This window comes from Pagrus pagrus, assembly GCF_965226575.1.
Source record: "Pagrus pagrus genome assembly, chromosome: 18".
In the NCBI taxonomy this organism is placed as follows: Eukaryota; Metazoa; Chordata; class Actinopteri; order Spariformes; family Sparidae; genus Pagrus; species Pagrus pagrus.
In genome coordinates, this window is record NC_140202.1 from 16,892,712 (window position 1) to 16,901,226 (window position 8,515).

Genomic DNA, 8,515 nt, shown 5'->3' on the forward strand with positions numbered 1-8,515 from the left:
CCCTGCTCTGTTACATGATATGTTTGTACTGACGCTCCTTCTTGCAAAGGGCAAATGGGTTTTGCGAGTGTGTGTGTCTGCATTTTGTGTTTTTGCATTTTCCTGCGTGGCGTATGAATGTGAAAGTGTGCTTTCTCAGCTGGCCTCCAAGGCCTTTTGCAGACCTATCTAGAAACCCAAGGCAGGGAGCGAAATTGCACAGGCGCTGGCGAGGGCTGATAGCCAGGCACTCACTTAACGCCAGCACCAGAACTGACAGGCAGAACAGGTAAATGCACCACAACACTCGCTGAAAGAATCCATCCGCTTTATAATGGTTCTCCCCAGGCACAGATTAAACGCAAGCCCTCGCTGAGAACAACCATGGACGCTACATTGTGTGATTTATGTAACTGATTTGTCGAGGTCGGTTAATCTGCTGCCGAATACGTTAAAACTTTCAACGCAATAACATCATTTTGCCTCTGTCATACAGCTGGCACCCCTGTAGCTGTGATTTTAGTTTATTAATGTGAAACCTGTTCTCGTGCCTTGGAGGTGTTCTGCTGCCATTGTTGTGTCCATATGTTTGCCTCTGAATATAATAGAGATTAATGGTGTTGTTACAGTGCTCTGTTTGTTCTCCCACACTCCTAGCCTTCAACTTCTATCCATTACCAGCCTACATCCTGTCCGTCAACACACATAAAGAGTACTAAAGGACAAAGCGGAGTGGGTGTAAAGCAGACAGACAACGAGGGAAGACCTGAGTTAACACAACACTACGGAGCCCGCGATGATACGAAAAAAGCTCCGATGACTCAAATCACCCTGCGTTACTCATTTTGAATAAACAAACTCCTCTCACAAATGACTATAAAACAAATCGTTGCTCATCTTATCTCCTCTGCTCTCCATGAAGAAAGGATGTGTGCGTCCTGCCCTCCTCAATGTCACCTACAAGTCTGAGGCCGAGCACCTGTCATTCATCCTGATGAGCTGAACACCTCGAAGCACCATCCTTTCCACCGAGACTGAAGTTAAAGCATCCATTTGCAGGCAGTCTGGTTTAAATTGTGCATCAACCATGATGGTTTCAAGATCGCCAATTGTTTTGTCAGTGGCGCTGATCAATAACAGTTGAAAGTGTCAGACTGAATTGCACATTACATTTTTTTCAGTAGTTGTCAGGGCTTCAGCTGGAGCAAAAATCAAGAAGACAACAAAAGATTTTGAAGGAACGAATCTATAAACAGTTAATGTTCAACCAAATGGTGCCAAGAATGAGGAGAGGAATAGGTGTGCTGTTGTTAAAATGACTCTCGGGAAACATATGTCTACACACATCCTCTTTATTGTCTCTTCACTAAGCTATTTAGACCCTGACTGTCAGTACGTAAAAGCGCAATCAGTAATCAGTAAAGCATTTTATCGGCTCTTTGCACAAATTGACCATCATTTATCAGCAGGGGTTCTCAAGTGTCGCTCATCAATGCTTGTCACTCCTCGGTTAACTCGCTGTCTTCTGGGATTTCAAGCTTTCCAAGTGGGGAGAGCTGTCAGAAGTGCCGGGCTCTGTGGTTTAGCTGGGAATCCTGTGTGGATGAAGTTTTAATGCACAGGCGGTCATACACAACATCTTTTGTCATATCTTTGTACATTTAAACAAACAAGATGCAACATTTTGTTTTGGAGCTTTAAAAGACACTGGTAGGCAGATTACTGTCTGTATTGTCTGTAGTCCGCCTTAATTTGACCAAAGTTAGTGGAGCGTCCACTCAGTTTACCACTTTAACACCCCCACCCTTTTCAAAGCCACTCGAATCAGAGCCACAGCACTTTGGGAAAGGGAAAACAACGTTTTTCTGACCAACAACTGAATACACACCTCTAACCAAATTGCAGCTTACCAGCAATGCAAAATGCAAATGGCTGTTTCTTGTGATGGCAGAGGATTAGTTTGGTCACACCAATTGGATCTGGTGGGAGGAAATGACTATCTATGCCTACAAGTGCTGGATGAGTCATCAAAGATGTTTTCTCATTTTGTAGAAATGTATTCTATGCTATTAAATACTAATACTATCCTATCATCCACTATACTATACCACATAATACCATACCACACTATACTACACTGTTGGTTGGTTGGTTGAATCAACCAAACTGTAAAATATCGACACAATTCCACTTTCACATGTTGCTTGTGCACATTAATTGATGATATATTCCTGATCACACTCATTATTTATTGTTGATTGTCATCTGCTGCCTCTATAACCCTCTCATACAACGGCTCAGCAGCGACCGTGGAGCAGAAATCAAGCAGAGGATAAAAACATTCCTCTCCTCGTCTAATTGAATTTCACCTTTCGACAGAAACCTGTGGCTGCCAGTTCAAGGTTAAGATAGAGTTCATATTGCCTCTCTGCCGAATCTCACTGACTAAAGTCACTCGCAATGAATTATTCACGTGCACAGTCACAGCTGAAAAGAGGCCAGCACATGGGGAGATAAACTCTGCCTGTTAGATCAAGCTACTTTCTGTAAAGCATTATTTTGAAAAGCAGCTTTCTCCTGTGGCATTTTTGCTTTTACTGTGTATATTTTGCGTTTTACGAGCCTGCTCAACCAAACATACTTATGAACGAGACGATGTCCTGCTCAGACACTTTCACATCAAAACTGGTCCGGTTCGCTGACACTCAAAGATCCCAGTCATGGCTTCCCCCAAATTTTCCATCAATTTCTCCCTTACACAGACTGGAACCGGATAATGAGACTGTCGGTGCTCCTCCAACTGTAACCAACATGATGGACCTAATTTCCTCTGTCGTTTTCCCATCTCCCATGATGCAACGGGACAACCGCTCTGTCAGCCGCAGAGCGAGGGTTATCGTGTTAAAGAAAATGAAAAGAAAATGATACAAGCAGCGAAACTGGGGAATAACGGGCACCCCTGAATTACATTTTTCCACTTCGACTTTGTAGGGACGATACTATGTGCTAAAAAAAGATGAAAATGCTTAAACTGAAAATAGAAGTGAAACTGGCAACATATTGGAGTGTATAGAAGAAGCATCCACACACTCCAATTGGGGCAGTTTTATTCAGGTTTAAAAGAGAGTGTCGTCATTGGCAAGAGGCCTCAAACGTACATTGCAAATATGAAAACTGCACTAAATTGAAAGGAACAGTCAGCGAGAGAGATGCATAATAGCAAAACTACAGTTTGACCTTGCTCTACCTACTCTGTTTTTGTTGCCGTTTCTTTCTCGTCTTCTTTCTCTAACGATTTCTTTCACCTCTGCTGACAAAGGGAGGAAGCGAAAAAGGACTGAAAATGGACTCGATGAATAGATGGAAGCTGAGGAGGAGGTGAGAAGGTGCAGGAGGGAGTGTTTGTTGCGTATCGCTGCAGATGGAGGTGAGGTTTTTAAAAAAATGATGATGATGAAAAGAAGGAGATGAATGGGAGCTGGGTGGCAAAGAGGAGACAGAAATGCTGCTGCTACTTTAAAGGATTGCTCAGTGGAGTGTGGTCAGATGCTTTAAACTTCAGTGACAAATCTGGTGGCCAGAGAAATCCACAGAAGTTAAATCCCTCTCTGGCCATATTGTGATGCAGGAAAACAAGATGAGAAAAGATTAAGTTCCTCTGGATGTTCTATTCATTTTCCCATTTCCTGAACAATTTTATGATTTATGATTGAGGTTATGTCACATATGTATCGTGATGCAGAGATGTGTATTGAAGTTGGCATGATAGTCAGCTAGCCTTTGCCTGTTCTGTCTGCAATACCACTTTGCACCACTAGACGTTACAAGGGCGTGATTTCATACTACAGTAAACATAACATTACATTACATATTGCAACGGTCCTGATAAAAAGGAAAAAACAGGCAGTCAAAACAGATGAACTTAAGTGCAAGTCTCAAGGCTTGCTTCCATGACGATGTAAAAAGGGAGATGAATGGGAGCTGGGTGGCAAAGAGGAGACTGAAGTGCTGCTGCTACTTTAAAGGTTTGCTCAGTGGAGTGGGGTCAGATGCTGTGATTAGCTTTTACCAGGGATGCAAGCGAAATGTAGGGAGCAATAACATCCCTAATCCAAGAGGGCAAACACGGAAAACTGAATCCTGTCTGCCTCGCTATGACACTGAAACAGCTCCCTGAGCGTTGGATTTTTCAGGAGTGTTTCTGCCCTCCAGCTCCAACCTTCTGGAGAACTTCAAAGATGTGCTGGAGCTCAGGAGGCATGTATAAAGCCAAACAGCATAGTGTGTGCTAATGCAGTAGGATGTGCTTAATATAGGAAGGGCAACGTGACTTTGTGTCCAATTTTTACTGATTAAATTCAACATGGTGGCACAGAATTGATCTTGAAACCCAAAACAGAACCGCCAAATTGCAGATATTTTCTGTTGGTCTGTTATTTAAACATGCTATTCATGGAAAATAACTTTGTGTAATTACTTACTAATAAAGGAAAACGAAAGACAGTAGAATTGGAGTAACAGTAGTTGATTTCCACATTTTTCTTTACAGAACTGCTCCATTTAAACCCAAGTGAAAGAAATTAAATCTCCAGTTGTAGACTTGCCTACAGACAGATGCTTTGCGCAGACTAATCTTATCTTTGTTTTGCCATTGGCGTAACTAGAGTTATTAATCTTACATAGCTACAAATCAATACGTTACCTCATCACTGTCATCCTGCTTTAATGTGATAATTCTCAGTGTTGTAAGCCGTCATCAATTTTGTGTCAATTTTTATTGCTTCATGTGAACATTTTCTTATCAAAAAGGCATTTATTCTCTCCGGTTTTCATGGATTCAGTACAACAGTATATAAGAAGATCTCAAAGATGACTCATAATATTAATAGCGACTCATACTGGGTTTTATGTTCATATCAGAATTGTTCCGGCAATAAAGAAGTCATCATTTTTCCAAATGGTAGATGTCTCATTTTGGAAGGCGTTCAATTTTTCATACACAAATGGTTCTACTCATTTTCTCCTTATTATTGCAAATACGCCAGCATGGCCTCATTGGTTATGGAGCAAAAGATTTGGCTCGCACACGTACATCCATTAGGTGCACAATGAGCTTGCTGTTTTTTATTTCTGACTCTGTAATCATGTTTTCCTCACAGCGAGCGGTGCGTATCTTTGGCAGACGACCCACTGAGTGGCCTTTGAATGTTCCTGCACAGCGTGGCAGAAGGATCTCAGACATTTTTAACAAATTTATGTCATCAGACAAGGCGTAGAACACACATCGTTGCTTTGATTGTAACTTTACGTAAATGTGAAGATGAAGAATCAAGTGAACAAACACTCTTTCAGCAATAATGGTTGTTTTGATATTAAATCATTTCTACATCCTTCACTGGGTTACTTGAACCAATCCCATCATGAAAACACCATTCACACTGGTAGACCTTTCTTTTTTTTCCTGCCTTCCTCTGAAATTCTGCATTCGTCTTCTAATCATACATGACACTATATAATTAATGTGATGGGATTGTCTTCATATGAATCAAAAGCTCAAAGCCCAAAGCAGAAAATGATAATGATCTTCACCAAGCGTGTCATTGTCTTTGTCTTGTCGTAGTGTTGTGCCCAGAATGAAAAAACTAGTTTGATTGACATCCAACCTCATTATGATCTCTGTAAAGTTAAAACCGTCTCTCTCTGTTGCTTGGAAACAGCCAGCTTTATGTGTCGGAAGACTCCATTAACTGTATACAGTTGGAGAGATAAGTGTACAGGCTTTGTGTTAAAGAAAAATCGGTCAAAATTAAAGCTTTCGGGGGAGCTGCATCACAACACTCAGTCGTACATATACGACGAAGGTCACTATGGCGTTTTGTAAATAGAAAACTTATAATGAAAGCCTGCTCGTACTAGTAAAGTACCAGGTTGGCAGATAAAGTGATTTTGATGCAGAGTCTCACGTCTGGGTAATTGCTACATGCATTTTCTTGTGGGTGAGAGGATTTGCTCATTATAACTTGCCCATGAACAAGCTCCGTCCCCCTCAGGACAGAAGTGCCACCCAACAAACCGTCACCCAAATTAGACCAAAAATTATCTGGATTCCTGCTTTCAAAAAAACAAATTCATGCAGCTCACAATCATTTTTAGCCCCCAAACAACAGTTCCTTAGATGCTTCAGGATTTGCCATTTTTTCCACGGCATGTTTTCTGAGTTCCCTAACCCACCAAGGGGATACACCCCATGGATACCTTCCTCAAACGCATGACAACCTTAAAAGGTTAGATCTCTGTGATATATCTTCCCCCGCTGCGCCCGGAGCTTTTGAACTCTATACAAGCTCTCTTGGCAGAGAATATGAGGGTGGAAATAACAGACAAGCTTTTGTTGGCAATGCTCAGGAGGGCACATGAATCCCCAATTTACGTGCAACATCCAGGGTAAAATTATACACCGGACCTACACCACTTAGGTCCGATTAGCAAAAATTTTCCGGAGAAAGCGGATCTTTAGACATTCCATTGTCTGATGTCGTGTGGTAGCGATTTGTCAATAACAAGATAGCCAAACCCTAAAGCATACCCTGGTTTATTTTCTTTTACTCTTAATGGGATCATAATTTACCAAAGGGAGTCCATACACTCATTAGGGTCCTTTTTCGCTAACCAGTGAGGTCAGCTCTTGCTAACTAAATGTTGCAACTCAACATTTCTTTAGGTTCAATTTTCTGTTTTGGTTTGGTTAGTTTGGGGACAAAAACCACTTGGTCAGGGCTAGGAAAACACAATGTTTTGGTTTAAAAGCATTGAACTGTGGTCACTGGTTTGGCAGCCTTCTCGCCTGTAACTCCACCACCATCCCCTCCACCTCCCGATATTAAAGTCAGGTCATAAATATTCAACTGGGTTGCCTGCATTGGCTTCATTTTCTGACCTGGAGGCTACGCCTACTTCTTTTAAAACCTCTGTGCTGTCAAGACAAGCAGACCAAATGTCACACCATAATTATGCTACCTACTTTTCTCCATCCTGTACAAGACTGCGTTTAAAACTGATTGTACAGTATGATAGTGTGGGTTTGGAGGAGAAAGGAACTGAAAAAGCAAAATGATACCTAATTAGGTACAAGCCTCAGGAGAATGAGACATCTGATTAGTGTGTCCCCTTCTCGGCCATGAAGAAAATCAAGCATGATTCGTGAGAGTGGCCACAGGTAATTTTGTACTAAGGCTTTGAATTTCACAGGGAGCGCTGAGAGATGACGCAAATTAGTCAACAGATTATCAATGTCAGTTTCACCTTGTAAAACGTGGATTTGTTGTCGAGCAGGTTTACTCTTGCTGTTTGGATGGAACGCCTCAAATAGATTCCACAGCACAGAAACATCACCATGTTAAAACTCGGTGATGCAAAAGAAACGTTGCTTAGAAACACGTGTGTATCCACATGCAGCTCCTTATGTGCTTTCAGCTCCACCGCTGCTGTTGTACTTGTGTGAGTGAGTGTTACTTACAGATGCAACATCACTGCTCGGCAGTTGTGGCTCTGCACCTCGTGAGAATAGTAATCCAGGGGGAGTGATGTGAAATAAATGTCTTCATCCTTCATGGACGTGTCTGCTGTTTTAGTGGTGTGATGTTATGAAAGTCGGGCACCATACACCTCTTATTATTTCACACAGGCTTCAGCCTCTAGTGGAGCTCTTTGGGTTGATCCTCTTGTAACTGTGTGTTGGAGATTTGCATATGCATCCTCAGGGAATCAAGCTGTTCAGTCCCATGAGTGCAGGCCTGATTGATCTCAGTTTATTGAATCTGTCATAGACGGTGGACATTTATCGACCAAAAACAGTGCAGCATCCAGTAAGAGTGCATAGAAATACTACTAATAGTGGGACAACCCTTACAAATCTTCCTCTGTGGCTCTACACGACAGAGAAATGAGATCCAGTTTGGGGGCGACTCTCCTGAGTCCTTCTCATCTGTCCCTCTAACATACCAGTTACTCCATCTCACCCTTTGAGAGGTCTCTTTAACGAGGCAGCAGCATTCGCTTCTCGATCAGTTAGGCAGCCAGCATTTAAGGTTGGCAGCTGACTCTACTGGCATCTGGCTGCCTCATCCAGCCCACAAGAGCCACTGTTCTTCATCCCCTAATCCATCAAAGTCTCAATATGTGAAGTGCTAGAGCGCCCAAAGCCTTTTCAAGGAAAGGTCAGAGTCCTCTTTGGTGTCTATGATTTCATCAAAGTGGAATAAAGATTAATGATCAACAGGAAATCCCACCAATGTCACTGTAAAGGACTTCAAATCTGTTTCTGCAAGCTGGTCTGGAAGTTGGAAACCTCTCAGCCTGCAGGACAAGTCAAAGGAGATGGTTTAACATCTTGATCAGATACCTCTCAGCAGGCTAGTCAGGAACATGTGTCATGGCCATGGCCACAGTCTTTGTCCAGGATCACAGTTAGGAGGATTTTCTGGATGGACAGACTACATCATTATAATATGCTGCTGTTCAAAGGAGAGATCTACAG